This window comes from Notechis scutatus, chromosome 2, assembly GCF_049901735.1.
Source record: "Notechis scutatus isolate UNSWTSFEM ecotype Mainland chromosome 2, rNotScu1.2, whole genome shotgun sequence".
NCBI lineage: Eukaryota > Metazoa > Chordata > Lepidosauria > Squamata > Elapidae > Notechis > Notechis scutatus.
Genome location: NC_142010.1, coordinates 1,524,532 through 1,542,787, shown reverse-complemented (window position 1 = coordinate 1,542,787; position 18,256 = coordinate 1,524,532). Strand labels below are relative to the sequence as shown.

The following is an 18,256-nucleotide window of genomic DNA, read 5'->3' as shown; positions in this document are numbered from 1 at the left end:
TTTGGGTTTGGGCTTCTTTGGCGACAGACCGAAATCGCGATCGTCCAAGGTTTTGATCCATGCTTGCCGCTGGAGCACCCCGAGCTGCCCGGATTCAGGACTGAAGCCCCCCCATAGAGATGGTGAAGAAGGGGGAGCCGTCAGCAGGGTTGAGGAGAGCTGCATCTCTCCTCCCCGGCTGGCCATTACTCCCTTTCCCAAAGGCGGTTGCAGCGGTGGTCAGAAATGGCCACCTCAAAGATTGTGCAGGACAAGATTGTGCAGGAGGAAGTTTAAAGGAGAAAGTTTGACTGAATGGGTTGAATGGAGAACATCTATTTAAGGTACCTGGAACCTGAATTTTAAAGACTAATACTATTCCTAAAAAAGAATTTAAGCTGCGAAAGAGAAAGGGAAAGGAAACGGAATTGGCTTTTTTTCCTCTAACATTGACAGTTTTAACTGACTTGGAACATTAAGAAGAAGAGATTCGAATAAGAAATTGATACTAATCCACTTTGACATTAATAGGCTACTTCTAGCTGAAAATAAAGTGTCAAAGGGATAAAGATTCTTGGATAATTTAAAAAAACTTTATTTAAAAAAAAAAAAAGAAAGCAGCGGAGGGAAAAAGGATAAAAGAGGGTGGAATCTGGAAAATGGAGGAGACCACCTGGAACTTAAAAAAAATTGATAGTGGAATTTTAACAAGGCTTGCAAAAGATACATTGTAGCTGAAACTTTGTTACAAGAGAACAAAGCCCCTGGAAAGAGAAAGTGAGAAAAGAAGCAAGAAACAGTTTTGGATTATTGGATGATTCCTGGAACTTTGGATGGAGGATCCTAATGAAATAAGATAAAATCAATTGGGGGTTGTTTACATTTTTTTAAAATGGCATCACTCCTTGAAGAGTTAAAAATGAGACTTAAAGAACAAAAAGAAGAAGCACAAAATGGAAGAGGATGTCTTGGCTTCGTATTTCAATTTTTAGAAATGGAGATCTTGAACTATGAAAAACAACAAGAAACGCTGGCAGAACAAGAAGGGCGGGACAACGAAGAAGCCATCTTTAATGACCATGCAATTTTAAGTGTGGTAAAAAAGGGAAAGGGGGGAAAGGGAGTTAAAAACTTAAGTACTGAAGCAACAACCAAAAAAAAGAGTAATTTGAAAAGTAATCATAATATCAGGAAGAAGCAGAAGGGAGGATCACAGAAGGGAGAATCAGATAGAAAAGGGAATAAAAAGGGGAGGGAGAAGAAGAGAGGGAAGAGGGAAAGGAAAAGGAAAAGAAGCTATAAAAGACAGAAACAAGATATAGAGGTACAGGAAAAACATACAAGAATTAAAGGTATAAACCTATTTAAAAGACACAGAGACAATGGTTAAAATTTAACTTAAGGAGAGGATTCTGCAAAGGTGCATGGGATAGCATTGTTATATAATATGTTAGATGATTAAAGTGATAGAAAAAATTTCTATTGATGTGTAGTGGAATATTTGTTTGTAAAGAGAATAAGGCTCTCAATGATTTAAAAAGAACGTTTAAAAAAACTGAAAAGAAACATGGAAGATTTTTATCAGTTGATAAGATGAACTTGAATAACAATAATAACTTTATTGACTACTTTTAATAACTATTGTTTGGTTTTTTATTTAAAGACAGTAATAAATAAAATATGAAATATAGATGATTAAAGTGAAAGACAACTGATATTACTAGGTAATGTTTGTTAAAAGAAATAGAAATGTAAAAGATTGTTATAATATTAATGGCAGAGCTGTACTTTAATAGAATAATTATTCCATTTACTATTGTTATACATATATATACAGATATATATACATATATACTTGTTTCTTTTAAGAATTTAGTGTGTATTTTAAGTGAATGTACTAAGCAGAATTCGATTGAAAATAGGTATGTGTTATAAAATAGAGGTTAGAAAATGAATGTTAAAAAAAAAAGAATGTGAGATCAATATTGAACAAAGAGATGTAAATTCCTGGAGAATGACTGAAAGAAGCTTCCCATGAAATCTCTTTCAGACTGTAGTGATGATTTGAAGAGGTTGAATTATTCAGAGTACCTCCAATCCAGAATAAGAGCAAGAAAAACGTTGAATAAAGGCTCAAATTCTGATAGTTTTTTCTATGTTCCTGCAGCTTCATAGGTTCCTGAAAAACTTCCAATATCACAATATTTCCAGAGATGGGATTTATTTTGATGAAAATGGAGTTCCTCTTGGTGACTTTGATATCATGCACTGGACATGAGTTCGGAACAAATCAAATGCGGGGGTGAAAATTGGGAGTGTAGAAAGCCAATCCTCCTTGGAAGTCAAGATTTCTATCAATCAAAGTGCCATCCAATGGTCAACTTTATTTAACAAAGTAGTTGGATTTTGCTCCTATATTTATCTCCATCTGCTCAAAAATAATTCTTATAGATACCAATTGAGATAACTTCCAACTAAAAGAACTTAAATTAATTTATTAGATATCATTTTACATTAGAGGTCTTACAATAATCTGTCACACACTGGAACCTGCTGCATTATCTTGTTTTCAGTAACAGAAAATCCAGAATGTCTATGGAGATTGTCAGTCATCCAGGTCATGGTTGTGCCAAAGGTGTTTTTTAGAAGGCACCTGGACTTTGTTTTCCCTTGAAGATGTTTCACTCATCCAAGAAGCTTCTTCAGTTCTGACTGAATGGTGGAGGATGGAAGGATTTGGAATTGCTGAAAAGACTGTGTTGTCAACAGGATATAGATTTAGCAATCGCAGAAAGGTTCCACACCTATTTGCACTATTAACGTGACCCTGAGGGCACACATAAATTCCAAGAGGCCTCAACAACTTTCAGAAAGACTGCTAATGACCAGATGACTGCAAGGAATATAAATCCTTCTATACGCCACCATTCAGTCAGATCTGAAGAAGCTTCTGAAATGAGAAGTGAAATGTCTTCAAGAGAAAACAAAGATCAGTTGTCTTTTGAAAAAGCACTTTTGGGAGAAAATCAAGAATAGGAATGGTTAAGCCCACAGAATTGCATAAAAGCAAGATATCATCAAGAATGTGGTAAGGGAAATGAGGGCAGCTAAAAAAAGCCATTTACATATGATGATACAATGATCAGTTGTAGGACAGAAAGATAGGGATTCTAGACAAAGCTAGATTTTCCTGAGAAAGCTAAGATGGAGAAAAATATATACAAGTTATAGCATTCTCATGCATGCCCTAACAAGAAACACCTTTTGCAATGGAACTTCTTTCCTTTGGAAAGAAGAATAAGGCAACGAATCTGCTTTGGAATGTATAATGGAGATTGATAGAGGAAAGAGAATGACCCTTCATTTGCCTCTTGCAAGTAGAGTAATTAAAGTTTATGCCATTATTTCTTGACTGATTTTGTTCAACGTGCTCCTGAGCTTCTGTAAGCCAGCTGATTTCAGTAAAACCTTCTAATTCATATTAATCTTTCATGTTTAAAGGTAAAGGTTCCCCTTGCACATACGTGCTAGTCATTTCCAGCTCTATGGCATGGTGCTCATCTCCATTTCAAAGCCAAAGAGCCTGCACTGTCCAAAGACTTCTCTGTCATCATGTGGCCAGCATGACTAAACATTGGGAGCACCTGAAACGCTGTTACCTTCTCACCAAAATGGTCCCTATTTTTCTATTTGCATTTTTAGATGCTTTCGAAATGCTTGGTTGGCAGAAGCTGGGGCACGTAATGGGAGCTCACTCTATTACGTGGTGCTAGGGATTCAAACCGTCAAATTGCCGACCTTTCTGACAGACAAGCTCAACGTCTTAGCCACTGACCCACCACGTCCCTTTATATATTGCCTCTAATTCATATATTGCCCTGATTAATCTTTTGGTTTATGTTCAGACAATGCCTTATTCAAGATGTACAGAAAGTTGCTCCCTGGGTTATGCAAGCTTGTGAGAAAGGGAGCCCCAGTTTGCTGCTACAACTGTTCTCTGTGTATGGAAGGAACATTCTCTGGGCAAGAAGGTACAGTAGGTGGCTTCAAAAACAACAAAAAATCAGGATACAATCAAAAATTCTCTATTGCTTTTTTGGGGTATTTGATCAAGAAACAAGAAAAAACATCACACATCTTGAAGGCATCCACAAACATTTCAAAGATTGAGCACTATCACCGAATTTTGTACGATGACGTGAGCATTAAAATAAATAATGAAAGGTTGCTGCTTTCTATTGAGGTGTTACTTTCTTGCTTGGTTTTGGGAAAGAGGACAAGTTTTGAGAGCTGATAATCACATTCATCTTCAGCCTTTAAAAAGGTTGTTGGTTATTTTAACTAATGTTGTGTCATATGAATATCCCTGGGCAGAAATATGATATTATTCCTTGAAAATGAAATAATTGATTTCTGATGCGGTTTTCATGCTCCTACAGCAGCAGAAAGAGATACGCACTAACCATTTTTTTTTCAGATGCAGCCCATTGTGAAAAGTGTCCAGATGACCAGTATTCCAATAAGAAGCGGGATCAGTGTGTCCCCAAAAGCATAAGCTTCATATCCTATGAAGAATCATTGGGACTCCTGACTTTCTTTGCCATTGCTTTGTCCCTAACCACTGTCTTTATTCTGGGAATCTTCAATAAATACCAAGACACTCCCATGGTCAAAGCCAACAACCGTGAACTCACCTATGTTCTCCTGGTTTCTCTCTTGTTTTCTTTCTTGACCTCCCTTCTTTACATTGGTCGCCCCATGAAAACGACCTGTCTCCTTCGACAAACCATTTTCAGTATTGTTTTCTCTGTTGCCGTATCTTCTTTGCTGGCCAAGACTGTAATGGTGGTGGTGGCCTTCCTGGCTACAAAGCCAGGAAGCAGGATGAGGAAATAGCTGGGGAAGGCTCTGGCCCACTCGATTGTTTTATCCTGCTCTGGTATTCAAGTAGGCATTTGTATGACATGGCTGGGAATCTTTCCCCCATTCCCAGATTCTGACTTTCATTCCCAGCCAGAACACATCCTGCTGCAGTGCAATGAAGGTTCAGTGGCCATGTTCTACACTGCCCTTGGCTACATGGGTTTTCTGACTGCCACCTGTTTCTTGGTGGCATTTCTGGCTCGAAATCTGTCAGGGACCTTCAATGAAGCCAAACTGATCACCTTCAGCATGTTGGTTTTTTGCAGTGTATGGATCTCCTTTGTCCCCAGCTACCTGAGCACCAAAGGGAAATACATGGTGGCTGTGCAGATCTTCTCCATCTTGGCCTCCAGCCTGGGATTATTGGGCTGCATTTTTATCCCCAAATGCTACATTATTACACTGAGACCTGACATGAACACCAAGGAACATCTGATGATGAAATCTCATTAAGGCTCCTTGTGTTGGCGTTTATTTTTGTTCAGTTTACATCCAGTATAAAATCACATATCTTGAAATAATGTTTTACATGTTGTCAGTTATCTTTTTTCATTCCATGTGAATTTTGAATTATAATAATTGAGTAGTAAAGTTGCTAAAACAATTCAAACTATTTGAATTAATCATATCTTTCAATTGTCACAATCTGAATTGATGTTAAAGCATAACTATCATCAATGACATTAATAAAATTTCTGAAACCAGGCTGGATAAACTGTTACCAGAGATGTTCTGATATGATTTTAGACTAAATTAAGGACTATGGCTAATTATGTGTGTTTTTGTTGCTATATAGGTTGGTGTTATTTCAGGGATGATGTTTTTTATTTATTTTGTGATACAATTATAAGATAACAGGTATAACTATAAACATACTTATGAATACATGAAATGGATATGAATAAGGGAAAAAAAGAAGAGAAAAAAGACAGGGAAGGTAGGCACATTGGTGTGCTTACGCACGCCCCCTACAGACCTCTTAGGAAAGGGGTGAGGTCAATAGTAGACAGTCTAAGGTTAAAGTTTTTGGGGTTTGGGGAAGAAACCACAGAGTCAGGTAGAGTATTCCAGACATTGACAACTCTGCTGCTGAAGTCGTATTTTCTGCAATCAAGTTTGGTGTGGTTTACCTTGAGTTTGTGTCTATTGTTTGCTCTTGTATTGTTATTGTTGCGTTCTGAAAAGACTGAGCTGAAGTCTTCACTCCGGTCCGTGCTTCCTGAGGGAACACGGACTGTTCCTATTGGCTGAAGCATTTCACAACTGACTATAAAAGGGAGCTGTCAAACGGCATCAGCTGTTGCCTGCGAGCTGCCTGCCTTGTTAGCGCGGCAGTCATGGCAACCCTTTATGGTTTCAATAAAGTTAAAGCTGAAGTTTACTCCGCGTTCGCCTCAATTATTCTGCCGCTCCACTACACTGGCGACAAGGGTGGAATACATATAAGAGCAAAGAATCGCTGAGCAAAGTCACTACAAAAATAGCGAAAGCCACTACCGAGCTGCATGTCACTTTAAGAGCTTACTGTCACTATTCGTGAGCTCGAATTTCAACTTTCCACAGAAGAACCGCCACCGCTGAGACGAGATGACTTCAAACCCTGCATTCCCACCTTTCAGACCAACAGCAGAGACATGGGAGTCCTACAGAAACTGATTCGACTGTTTCCTAGATGCCATAGACCTCGCTGACATTTCCAACCATAGGAAAAAATCTTACATTTTAAGTTTTTGCAGAGCCACAGTGTTTGACACTGCTACAGCATTGCTGGCTCCATATTCAATTAAGACTGTTCCATGGGAAGAATTGCAGGAAATTTTTTCTAACCATTATTCCCCTAAGCCCTCCCGAATTGCCAGGTGTCATGCTTTTAGGAGATGGACCCAGGCTGAGGGAGGGACTATTAGTGGGTATATGGCAGCTTTACAAACAGCTGCCTTGCACTGTGGGTTTAGAGACTATCTGGAGGACATGTTATTAGATCAACTAGTTTGTGGAGTCCGGGACTTAAGGCTACAAAGGCGTCTATTGGCTAAATGGGATTGGACCCTAAAATTAGCAATAGAGGAATCTCAAGCTGCAGAGCTGTCAGCATTTTCAACAGCAGAAATTCAGGGAAATCCAGTCAGTCAGAACAGCTCAGCCATTCATTACGATGAAGCCTCCACAGAGGAAGGCTCTGAAGAAACTAGTTATGTAAATCACCTCAGGCAGTCCAAAACCAGTCAGAGGGAAAACAGGTCAGTTCCCAGTCAACCTCCACGATCTCAACCCATCTGTCTAAGCTGTGGAGGAAATCACCTTAGAGCATCCTGCAAGTTCAGGAATGCCATTTGTCTAAAATGCAAGTGAAAGGGTTATTTAGCCAGGATGTGTCAGGCGGGAAAGACTTTTGCCCAACCACAGAAACCTCAGACAACTCAGCATTTTCAAAAACAATCTGAAGACTGTTTCACCTGCTACCATGCCAAGCTGACAATCAAAGGCTCTAAAAAAAATCAGTGTTATTATTTCTTTAGAAGGGGAAACATTGCAGGATGCAGGTAGATACTGGCTCAGCACTGTCCATCATCTTGTTGAGCACATTGAAAAGACTGCACCCCAGCATGGCAAAGAAGAGTCTTCAAGGCTGCAAATTAACCCTACGTGACTACCAAGGCAGAACCATCCCAGTCATCTGAAAAAGGCAAGTTTTTTATTCAATTTCAAAATTTTAACGGTCACTTGCCTTTAGTGGTAGTGGATGGTGCCCTCCCAAGCCTGTTGGGGTTAGACTGATTCCCTGCCCTTGGCCTTCATATAGGCGGAATCCACTCTATTGCAAATTCAGAGGTGGATGCCTTGTTCAATGACTATGCTGATGTGTTCAGCGAAGGCCTAGGCTGTTATTTGGGAACCCCAATTTCTTTCAACTTGGACCCTCTAGCAGTTCCAATTCGTTTAAATCCTCGGAGAGTACCTTTTGCAATCCGTCCTAAGCTGGACAAGGAACTAGACAAATTAATTAAACAGGGCATATTAGAGCCTGTGGCCTTCACAAAAAGGGAAACCCCAATAGTGATACCCTTGAAGAAAGATGGCAGTTTTTAGAATTTGTGCTGATTACAAGTTCTTGTTAAACAAATATTTACAAATCAGCGCTTATCCAGTCCCAATTATTCAGCACCTGCTGCATTCTTTTGAGCCAGGAACCATTTTCGTGAAACTAGACATATCACAAGCCTATCAACAGTTCCCTGTTGATGACACAGCCACAGAGCTACAAACTATTGTAATGCACAGGGGCGCGTTTCAGTGTAGGCGCCTCCAATTTGGTGTTAGTGTAGCCCCAGGAATTTTCCAATCATTAATGGAAAGACTGCTTCAAGGGTTATCTAGCGTAATACCTTATTTCGATGACATTTTAATATCTGCCCCTGAAAAGCCACAGTTACTGCAAAGAGTCAGAGGTGTCCTCAAGTGTTTCAGAAAGTCAGGTCTCAAATTGAAAAAAGGGAAATGCACTATTGCCACCCCACAGGTCGAATTTTTGGGGTACAGAATTGACGCCTCTGGCATTCACCCAATCGAATACAAAGTAAGGGTTATTCACAAGGCACCCACACCAACTAACAAAACTGAACTTCAGGATTTTGGGGGGCTCCTTAACTTCTATGCATCATTTTTGCCACATAAGGCTTCCATTGCAGAACCTCTGCATAGACTCCTGGACAAACAATCCCCGTGGCATTGGGGACCTAAGGAAGCCTATGCTTTCAAAGCAGTCAAATCATTACTTACATCTGATGCTGTTCTAATTCAATTCAACAAAAATTTGCCTTGAGTCTTAGTTGCAGACGCATCACCTTTTGGCATAGGAGCCATTTTAAGTCACAGACTGCCTAATGGTTCTGAGGCACCCATTGCCTTTTTCTCCAGAATGTTATCTCCAGCTAAGCTCAACTACAGTCAAATAGACAAAGAGGCTTAGGATGCACTTGCTTCAGTCAAGAAGTTCCATTTTGACACCATTTCGAGTTAGTTACAGATCATAAGCCTCTTTTGGGTCTTTTGTCAGGCAACAGACAAACGCCTCAGATTTTGTCTCCAAGAATGACCAGGTGGACATTATTTCTGGCTGCATATTCCGATACACTGGTTCATTGAGCAGGCAAAATCCTCAGCCATGTTGATGCCCTTAGTCGCTGCCCGCTGCCTGTTCCAGTTGAGGATCCTGCACCAACCAATGCTGTGTTCCTAATCAATGACCTCAAGCTTCCCATCACCACCTCTGATATTGCTGCCCACTCTGCCAAGGACAAGGTAATTTCCCAAGACCTTGACTGGGTGGGAAGGGGGTAGCCTACATCCCCTTATTCTTCCAAATTCGTGCCTTTCAAAATTCACCAGCAAGAATTGTCTTCTTTGCAAGGCTTCTTTATTTGGGGACCAGGGTAGTGCAGACCTTCCCAGTTGCAGACCTCAGTTTTAGAAGTCCTGCATGAGGGTCACCCTGGCATTGTCAGGATGAAGGCTCTAGCTCGCAGTTATGTATGGTGGCCGGGCATGGATGCTCAGATTACTAGCTGGGTGAATGCTTGTCAGCCATGCCAGGACACCAGACCTTCTCCACCAGCATCCTCTCCAGGAACGTGAGAAGATTCAGGGGGCCCCTGGTCCAGGGTGCATATTGATCTGGCTGGCCCTTTTCATGGGCGAACATTCTTGGTTATGGTTGATTCTTTTTCTAAATGGGTAGAGCTGACTTTAATGACCTCCACAACTTCAGAAGCTGTCATTAAGGCCCCGATGAGAATATTCACCACCCATGGTCTCACTGACACCATTGTGTCTGATAACGGCCTCCAGTTTACTTCCTGTGAATTTGAGTTTTTCCTAGCTAACCAAGGAATCAGACGCGCCCTAACAGCTCCTTTTCACCCTGCCAGTAATGGTCTGGCTGAAAGGGCAGTCAGATCTGCTAAGGATGTCCTGGAGATGCTTGGGTCCATAGATTGGCACTCCAGACTTGCTAAGTACCTCCTAACCCAGCATACGACTCCCTATGCCACCACAAATAGGTCTCCAGCTGAACTGCTCATGGGTCACCATCTGAGGACTACTCTAGACAGACTCCATCCAAATTACACCCCAGTCACACCCCTGGGATCAAATAGCCAGACTAGGAAGTTTGCTGAGAATGACCAGGTCTATGCTAGGAAGTATGCGGGTCACCCTTTGTGGATGCCTGGGTGGATTGTGGCAGTAACCGGTCCTAAGTCTTACAGGGTCCAATTGCAAGACGGTCGCATTTGGCGCCGCCATGTCGACCAACTAAGGGGGCATTTGGGTACGTCTACAGGTGGCCCTCCGGACGTTCTTGCTGTAGCGAGACCACCAGCACCCAAGGAAGCTCACCATGAAAATGACAGTGACGCGAGCCTACCTGAATAGTCATCAGTCCTACACCTGGGGCCGCCTGAAGCCGAGGTGCCTGCTTCTTCATCACCAGAAGCTGCTCGCCAAGCAGAGGACACCCATCCAGCAGCAGCTCTGTCAGAGCTGAGAAGATCTGGTCACCTGCGCAAGCGCCTGAGTTACCTGAAGGACTACGCATGCTCCATTCGGGGAGAAAGGAGTGTTGCATTCCAAAAAGATTGAGCTGAAGTCTTCACTCCGGTCCGTGCTTCCAGCGGGAACATGGACCGTTCCTATTGGCTGACACCGTTTGACAGCTGACTATAAATGGGAGTTGTCAAATGGCATCAGATGTTGCCCGCCAGCTGGGTGCCTTGTTAGCGCGGCAATTGCGGCAACCCTTTATTGTTTCAATAAAGATAAAGCTGAAGTTTGCTCTACGTTCGCCTCTGTTATTCCGCCGCTCCACTACAGTTATGTTTGAAGCTGAAGTATTCATTGACATGTAGGACAATGCAATGTATGATTTTATATACTATACTTAGTTCAGACAGAACGTGGCATAGTTCTAGGTTTTCTAGGTCTAGAATTTCAAGTCTGGTGGCATAAGGTATTCTGCAATGAGTAGAGGAGTGAAGAACTCTTTCTGTGAAATATTTCTGGACTTTCTCAACTGTGTTAATATCAGGTACATAATGTCGGTTCCAGACTGATGAGTTGTATTCGAGTATTAGTCTAGCAAATGTTTTGTATGCTCTAGTTAGTAGTGTAATATTACCAGAGAAAAAGCTACGTAATATTAGGTTAACAACTCTTAATGCCTTTTTGGCTATATAGTTACAGTGGGCTCTAGCACTTAAATCATTAGAGATGAATACTCCAAGATCCTTGACAGAGTTTGGATCATCAACAAGGTCTTGACTATTCACCCTGTATTTTATTTTCTGATTTTTTTTGCCAATATGTAAGACAGAGCATTTATTTCTTGAGATTTGAAGTTGCCATTTGTTTGACCATTCTGATACATAGTCGAGGTCTATTTGAAGGGTAGCAGTATTGTCTGTGGTCTTGAATAGCTTTACATCATCAGCGAAGAGAATGAAGTTGCTCTTTTTGTGTGTGTAAATTTTATTGGTTTTTAAAAACAAACATAAACAAACAAAACATAAAAACATCAAACGTTCTTCCATAGGTATACAAGCAGTGTGCCCGTTGGTTTACAAATTTTTTTGTGCATCCATTTCGTAGTCTTCAGTTACAGTTACATTACATAATAGCTCATATTATCAATCGAAAATTGAATACCCTAGTATCATTATTAATCAATCATTTGACTCTAGTTTTATTCATTCATATTTTACGAGATAACCATAATTTACTTAGTTTATTTTACAACAATTCATATTATCCTCCAAATCTATCCTAAAAACATTTTGTAGATATAATAAAAAAGAAGTACATCTTTATATATTTATTATTTTCTATAAATCTACATATTTCATTATTGTATTTTATTATCTAAACATTGATAGAAAAGGTCCCAAATTTTATAAAATTGCTTATCCTCTTGTTCTCTAATTTCAAATGTCAATCTACTCATTTCAGCACATTCCAATATTTTCTTAATGATTTCCTCCTGCGATGGTATTTTCTCATTTTTCCAGTTTTTAGCAAATACAATCCTAGCCGCTGTTAATACATTTACAATCAGGTATTTCAAATCTTTGCTGTATGTATCAGGTAAAATTCCCAATAAAAATATCTCTGATTTCAAGTCTATATGTGTTTTTGTCATTTTTTCCAACCACATGTGGATTTTAGTCTAGTATTTTGTAGCGTCCGCACAAGTCCACCACATATGGTAATATGAGCCAGGTGTCTGATGACATTTCCAACATTTTTCGGATTTATTCTTGAACATTCTTGCTATTCTTGTCGGGAGGAAATGCCACCTGTAAAACATCTTATACAAATTTTCTTTATAAGCTGTTGACATTGTCATTTTATAATTTTGAGACCACAATTTTTGCCATTTCTCTAAATCAATCCCATATCCAAAGTTCTTCCCCCAAACAATCATAGTTTCTTTAACTTGTTCCTCTTCTAGTTTAGTTTCTAATATCCATACAGTTTTTTAATCACCTTTTCATCAGTACCTGTCAAAATGTTACCTAGATCAGTCAATTTATCATAGAAACCTTCTGTTTTAAAATCTTTATCATACCTTGAATGTATTTGCACAAATGAAAACCAATTCATCTTTATACCTTGTTCCTCTAGTTTTTGCATAGATTTAAGTTCACCCTTTTCATTCAATATTTCCCCATATCTAACTGTTTGTTCCTTCTTGTATATTATAGGATAGGAAAATGCTTCAATAGTCGATAACCAGACTGGAATTTTCAAATAACATTGTCTTTTAATCTTCTCCCAATTTAACCACAAAGACTCCCGTATATGATGTCTTCTAAAATACCCCTGTATTTTAGTTCCCTTGTACCATAAAAAAGCGTGCCACCCCAACAACAGATCATGTCCTTCTAATGGCAACAATCTAGTGTTTCTTAATGTTATCCATTCCTTGACCCAAATCAAGTTTGTAGCTTGGTAGTACAATTCCCAGTTAGGCAAACCAAATCCTCCTCTAATTCTAGCATCTTGCAAAAGTTTTAACTTTATTCTTGCTTTCTTACCTTGCCATATATACTTCAGCATAATTTTATTTAAATCTTCAAAATAGTCTTTTCCAAGCCTAATTGGAATTATTTGGAACAAATATAAAATTCTGGGTAATATATTCATCTTGATTGTTGAGATTCTCCCTATTAGTGACAGTTGTAAATTTTCCCATTTCGCCAAGTCTAGCGCTATCTGCTGTTTAAGTTTGATATAATTATACCCTTTTAATGTACTACATCTTGCTGTCAAATGTATCCCCAAATACTTGATCTTATTCATGACTTGAATTTTCAATAGATCTGCCAATTCTTCCTTTTGTCTTAATAACGTATTCTTTGTCAAAATCTTTGTCTTATCTTTGTTTATTTTCAAACCAGCCACCTTGCCATATGCCTCTATCTTTTCCAATAATTTTGGTGCTGTTTCTAAGATAAAAACCAAATCATCCGCAAAGGCTTGCAATTTAAATTCTTCCTTTTTAATTTTCATTCCGTTTATACTCTTTTCATCTCTAATATTTCTGTTTAACACTTCCAAAGTTAACACAAATAGCAAAGGTGATAGTGGGCACCCTTGTCTTGTTCTTTTTCTTATGTTAATAGAGTCTGTCAATTCTCCCTCTATCATTACTTTTGCCGAATAAATTTTTCCCCCCACCCTTTTTTTCCTTCAAAAATTTAATAAATCCCATTTCCATTATCAAAAGCCTTTTTTGCATCTAGAAATATCAAAGCCATTTGTTTTTCAGGATGTGCCTCATAGTATTCCAAGTTATCCAAAATTACTCTCATATTATCTTAAGGAGGGCGGAGAGGGGGTCGCAACAATACGGCATGCGATCTCAGAGGTCTGAGATCGCAGCTGATATCTTTGCCCCTGGACGGTCCAAACGGATCTACACCATCCCGAAGAGATGGCAAAAGTGAAGAGCGCATCCTGTTGATCCCAGGGATACCGCAAAGTCCCTGGTAGATCCAGGAGAAGCTCTTCTTGCCGGCGGCAAAGAAGCAGCCATTAAAGGTGCTGAAGTTGGGACAGCTCCGAAATGGAAGAGAGCAGAAAGAGAAAGTGTGCTGGTTTGGTGAGAACATTTTTATTCTAAGACTTGAAAGGACACCCTAAGGAAAAGAAAGAATCTGTAAAAGTATTGACAGAAGTGATTAAGCTGCGATTTTAAACGGAAATGTCAAAGTAAGGTTGTTGTTTTTTTCTCATTGCTGGATTTCTATACATGATTTTGTATTTTGAAACTGGACTAGTTCTTTTCTTATTTATACCTATCTTTTCTTCTCCTTTTTGATTTTGTAATATTTTAGGCTAGAGGCTCCCTTTAGTTATTTAGTTATTTCCTTTTATATATATATATATATTTTGCTCTTTTTTTGGTAATTTTTATTACGTTTTGCTTGGGAGAGGAGGAAAGGGAGAGCAAAGAAACTTTGTAACACTGCCAACTAGAGGCTTGAATATGCTTTATTTCCTGTGATCAGACGAAGCTGAGAAAGAAAGAACTGAGACTCCTTTTCAAGGACATTGCTATGTGGTAAGATAGAGGGAAGAGCATGGGAGAGTGTTATTGCAGGTGCTCTTCTCGATTTCTATCAACAGTTGGAGCCTGGTGTTGAAGCTTACAAAAAGAAAAGGTGATAAGTCTTTGGAGAAGAGAGTTATAAGAAGAGCCTTGGATAACTAAACAAAGTGCAGTGTGCCCTTTTTATTTTATTTTTAAGTTGTGCTACCCCTCCTTAACAGCTTTACTGTATTTTTTTTAAAAAATCTTTATCCTTGTAATAACTACTTGGGTTTTTGGCCTGGTTGGAGTTTTTTTTTTTTTTTTTTTTTTTTGGAAGTTCAATCTTCACGTTTGCCTTTTATTTTGAAGGGAAAGCCTTAAAAGCCTTTTCTCTTTTTTTCCCTGGCATTTTTTTTTCACCCACCTTTTTGGTTCATTTTTATGCACTTTTTTCTATTTGAGACCTTTCAATTGGATTAAGGTGTTGAAGAACCTGAAGAATTTTTCCCCTTCTTTTGTTCTTTTTAAGTGTTTTTCTTTACTTAACTAGTGATTGGATTAAGGTTTACAAGAACCTGAAGAAACTTTGTTTCCCCCCCTTTTCTTATTACTATTGGGCTTTTTTCTCTCTACCATTTTTATTTTTTACCTTGGATTATAATTGGCTACTTCACAATTGGATTAAGGTTTAGAAGAACCTGAAGATTTTGAATTGTTTAAAATGAGTAGGAAATTTACAGCTCCTGGTTCCTCAACTTCTACTTCTGCCTCCCCACCATCTGGAGGACAACGTTCCATATAGACAATGTTAAAGCAAGAAAAAGAACAAGAAAAAGTGACTCTGCAGATGATTATGCAAGGAATCCAAGATAATAAAGCAAGATCAGAGACTATTGAAAAGAGAATAGAGAACATCGAACAAAGAACAGAGAATATTGAACAAAGAACACAGAACATTGAACAAAGAACAGGGAAAACTGATGAAAAAGTGGAGAAAATTCAACAAATGATGTCAAAGTATGACGAGAGATTCCAAAAAATTGAAGAAGAAGATAAACAAAGAGACAAGAAGATTGGAGACATCGATAACAGATTAACTGTGGTTGAACAAGATAAAAGTGGTATGCTGAGATGGGAGATGGACAGATCAGAATTTTATCTTAGATTTCAAAACATAGAGGAAGAAAAAGGACAAAATCTAGCTGAGATAATGATAGAAATATTGGCTTAAGCTTTGGAAATAACTGAAGAGAAGTTGATGGATGGAATAGATGAGGTATATCGAGTCTTTACAAGATATGCGATGAGAAATAGCCTACCAAGAGAAGTTCATATTAGATTTACAAAGAAAGCCATTAAAACGCAAATATTGCAAGTGGCAAGAGAGAAAACGTTGAAATATAAAGGCAAGGAGATTATGGTCTTAAAACAAATACCCAGAAGAGTGAGAGAGATGAGAAGAGAAGAGAATATTGATTCCTGACTAAAATTCTACTGAAAAAAGAGGTGAATTATAGATGGCTGATCCCAGAAGGGTTAATGTTCACATGGCAAGAACAGAGACATAGAATTGACTCAATTGAGAAAGCGGAATTATTTTATACAGAATTTTTTGGAAGGAAAGAGGAAGAGGCAGAAAAAGAGATCTCACTAATTGAATTCCAAGAGGACTGTTAAATGGGGACTGAAAAAGAAGAAGGCGCAGTAGGTGGAAAGGTGGAAGCCAAAGAACAACCTGAGCCAAGATCTACAAAAGCTGCTAAACCCAACTATAAAATATAACCATGGAAGAGAAAAAATTGATTACAATTAATATAAATGGACTTAATTCAGCCGTTAAAAGAAGGAAAACTTTTCATAAATTAGAGAAATTAAAATTTGATATAATTTGTACACAAGAAGTACATATTAAAAAACAATATGAACAATTGTTGGTGCAGCCAAAATTAGGGAAAATATTTACTTCCTTGAGCCAATGTAAGAAAAGAGGAGTGGTTTTATATATTAAAGAGACCACCCCAGCAAAATTGATCTATACTGATGAAGATGGAAGTGTATTAATGGTGGAAATAATGGACATTAATATGAAAACACTCCTGATTGCAATTTATGCTCCTTATGACAAACAAGAATAATTTTACAAAAAAATTACATATGAAAATAATTGAACTGGACTATGCCAATATAGTTATGATGGGAGATTTTAATGGAATTGTAGACAATAAATTGGACTATACAGCAACAACAACAAAGCAAAACAGAAAGACTCTCCCAAAATCCTTTTTTAAAATGGTTGATGAATTAAATTTACATGGAGATACATGGAGAGAAAGAAGTGCTAAAACTAAACAATATACCTTCTATTCAAATAGACATTTATCATGGTCCAGAATAGATATGATATGGATGTCAACAGAATTAATATCTAATACTCAAGAAATAAATATTGAAACAAGCACTTGGGCAGACCATAATCCAATGACAATTAAATGGAAAGGACAAAAAAGAAGATCGAGATGGACATTAAATAATACTATTTTGAAGGAAAAAGACTTTACACAGCGGATGGAGAAAGATTTGGCCTTTTTCTTCAGAGAAAATAAAAAAGAAGATACATCAATTCAAAATATATGGGATACAATGAAGGCATATGCTAGAGGCTTGATAATAGATTATACAAGGAAAAGTAATACTAGGAAAAGGCAAGCCACTAAGGTTCTAGAGGATGAATATAAAAGACTTGAAAAAGAGCTGACTTCTGGTTTGCCAGGCTTCGGTGGCGGCAGGGATTCGCGATCCTGCGTGATCCCTGTTGCACTAGCCGTCTTGGTGCCTCCGATCCTGACGGGTCTGGATGATAAGGCTTCCCCGAAGAGGCAGCCGAAGATAGGGGGGATCCGGACAGGGGTTTGGGGGTATCACAGACCCCCTCCCCACCCGGCATAACTCCCTTTTCTCAAGGCGGTGGAGCGGCAGTCAGTAATGGCCGCCACAAAGAAGCCGGCAGCTGGACAAGATCGTGCTGGAGGAAGAAGGTGAAAGTTTTGAAGTGAAAGTTTTTTGGCTGAACCGGGATCTTAAGATGCATTCAACATCCTGAAAACCTTGATTTTTTGAATGATACTTTGTTTCCAGAGGAGATTTATAAGCGGCGAATGAAAGTGCTGAAAGAGAAAGTTTACTCTCCTTCCCTATGGAATTAACAAATGGACATTGAAAAACCTGCTTTCTTATAGAAGGTAAAAATTTAAAGCTCTTTGTTACAAGTGGGAATGGAGAGGACAAAAGAAAAATTTATATTAAGATCTGGTTGGAGGAGATGCCTGGAAGATTTTGAGACTAGAAGTTAATTGTAATAAGGCTTTAAAATACAGACTGGGTTTTTTTTTTCCAATTGATATTGCCCCAGGAAGAAAAAGTGTGAAGAGAAGAACTTTGTGCTCTCTTTGGACTGCTTGATGACTCTGGGACTTTGGGGAATTGTTTTAAGCTTTGAAATATCTTGGTTGTTTTAAGAAGAAGAAGAGGGGGGGGAAAGAAGAAAAGGTTTATAATGGCTTTATCCATTGATGAACTAAGAGAGGAATATGGAAAAATACAGAAAGAAGGCAAGGATGCTTTGAGAGAAACTTTTAGCTTTTTAGAAATCGCGCTTGCTACTTATCAGCAAACACAACAATTGATGGAGGAGGAGGAGGAGGAGGAGGAGGAGGAGGAGGAGGAGGAGGAGGAGGAGGAGGAGGAGGAGGAAGAAGAAGAAGAAGA

The 18,256-nt window shown here is 38.7% G+C and overlaps 1 long non-coding RNA gene across 1 annotated transcript; it reads right to left on the bottom strand.

Annotated features, from left to right (window-relative positions):
* Window positions 1–17,243: 17,243 nt before the first annotated feature.
* Window positions 17,244–17,495, bottom strand: LOC148131619 (uncharacterized). The gene is made up of 2 exons (XR_015747262.1): window positions 17,414–17,495; window positions 17,244–17,324 (listed from the first exon to the last, which is right to left on the bottom strand). It is a non-coding gene; the product is annotated as an uncharacterized LOC148131619 (long non-coding RNA).
* Window positions 17,496–18,256: the final 761 nt, after the last annotated feature.